This window comes from Dama dama, chromosome 27 (genome assembly GCF_033118175.1).
Source record: "Dama dama isolate Ldn47 chromosome 27, ASM3311817v1, whole genome shotgun sequence".
Lineage (NCBI taxonomy): Eukaryota > Metazoa > Chordata > Mammalia > Artiodactyla > Cervidae > Dama > Dama dama.
Genome location: NC_083707.1, coordinates 36,550,225 through 36,552,399, shown reverse-complemented (window position 1 = coordinate 36,552,399; position 2,175 = coordinate 36,550,225). Strand labels below are relative to the sequence as shown.

The 2,175-nt window shown below is 47.4% G+C and overlaps 1 non-coding gene across 1 annotated transcript; it reads right to left on the bottom strand.

Moving 5' to 3' along the window:
• Positions 1-1,845: 1,845 nt before the first annotated feature.
• On the bottom strand, positions 1,846-1,918 carry TRNAG-UCC (transfer RNA glycine (anticodon UCC)). Its single transcript has one exon. It is a non-coding gene; the product is annotated as a tRNA-Gly (tRNA).
• Positions 1,919-2,175: the final 257 nt, after the last annotated feature.

Below are 2,175 nucleotides of genomic sequence, written 5' to 3'. Positions count from 1 at the left end.
CTCCACCATCCCGAACCACCACGAGGAACCATCTGGGACTCAAACACCTGAAGCCAAGGATGTCACCAACTCAGCTGCTGAGGACGGAGCAGTTCTCAGCAAAGGGGTCACAATGGGTGAGATAGATTTCAACAAGTTACCTACAGCATGCAGACGGCCCCCAGACTCCCCCCAGACTTAGAAGGTGGACACACCGTCTAGGTCTTTTCAGGAAGAGTTTTTATAGATGTGATGGCATTAAATTCCCTAGGGTCTTCCCAGGTGGCGCAGCGGTAAAGAATGCACCTGCAATGCAGGAGACAGGGATTCGATCCCTGGGTTGGGAAGATCCCCTGGAGGAGAAAATGGCAACCCACTTCAATATTCCTGCCTGAAGAATCCCATCGATAGAGGAGGTGGCAGGCTACAAACCATGGGATCGCAAAGAGTCAGACACAACTGAGCACACTTGCACACGCAGACACACACACACACGCAGACACACACACTACGGCTGGCTTTCCCACACTTCGGTTTTTTTTTTTTGAACTGTGGATTTGAACTGTGTAGGCTTCTGCTGTAGATTTCAGCAAGGAGCCCCAGGCTGGATGTTGACAGACTTGAGATCTAATTGCACCTATGCTATTAACTGGTGGCTCAGATGGTAAAGAATCCACCTGCAAAGTGGAAGACCTGGCTTTGATCCCTGGGTGGGGAAGATCCCCTGGAGGAGGGCATGGCAACCCACTCCAGTATTCTTGCCTGGAGAATCCCTGTGGACAGAGGAGCCTGGTGGGCTATGGCACATGGGGTCGCAAAGAGTCGGACATGACTAAGTGACCGAGCACACACTTTGTGGCATTTGTGTGCCAACACATCACTCCACCTGTCCCCCAGAAGCAAATCCAAGACAACAAGCGAAGTATGGGGGAAGAAACGTACACCATTCAAAGGACAGCCCAGTAGGGTGCACCCTACAGAACTGGGAGTTTTTTGAGTTTCACCAAACTGGAAGTAGAACCAGATACCCCCACCTCTCACCTAGCTGGGAGTGCCTGCCAGGTGTTTAATAACCTGGATGCAGAGGAGGAAAGGTCAGAGGATAAAAAGGCCGAGAGGCAAGCCCACCTACTGGCTGCCCTTCAACGACTAACTGCCGGAGGAGATGCTCGACTCCGGTGAGTGACCCCTGCCCTCCACAGAGGGAGAGCAAGCCAAGGACTAGGACCCATCAGTGTGGCATCTGTAAACAACATTTTACAGGGACACTGGAAGGAGAATGCTCTCCCCGCTCTGGGAGCAGGGCGGAAATGGCAGATCCCAGAAGTTTTAAGAGAGAGGGGGCAAGGCTGGCAGGATACACAGTAATCTCCCAGATCCAGGTCATAGAGGCTGAAGCCTACCCCCAGGGATTTGGCCCAAAAGGTGGAGTTTATATTCCTTACCCTAGACTTAGAGCCCAGGATTGGGAAGATGTTATGTCTTTAGTGTGTTGGAGTAGAGCTGATTTACATTGTTGTGTTAATTTCTGTTGTACAGCAAAGTGACTCAGTTATAGATACATATACATTCTTTTTCATGTTCTTTTCCATCATGGTTTATCACAGGGTATTGAATATAATTCCCTGTGCTGTACAATAGGACCTTGTTGCTTATCCATCCTATATGTAATAGCTTGCATCTGCTATGTCTGTGAGTCTGTTTCTGTTTCATAGATAGGTTCATCTGTGTTGTATATTAGAATCCATGTGTAAGTGATATCACAAAGTATTTTTTTCTCTTTCTACCTTACTTTACTTTTTTTTTTACTATCTTAACCTTAAAAAAAAACTGGGGGCCACCCCATTGTGCATACAGAGATCTTAGTCCCCTGACCAGGGATCGAACCTGTGCCCCTTGCAGTGGAAGTGCAGAGTCCTGACCACTGAACCATCAAGGAATTCCCTATGACTTACTTTGCTTAGTATAATAACTTCTAAGCCCATCCATGTTGCTGTAAATGGCGTCATTTTTTATGACTGTGTACTATTCCATTGCATTATATAACCAAATCTTCTTTATCCATTCATCAGAACAGAGATCTGAAGTATTTACACAGTTTCCCCATATGCATATGCCATCCTACACACATACACACATGGGGCTACTTGGAAGGAAAGAGATATCCACCCTTACTGCAGAGAATAAACAGGTGAG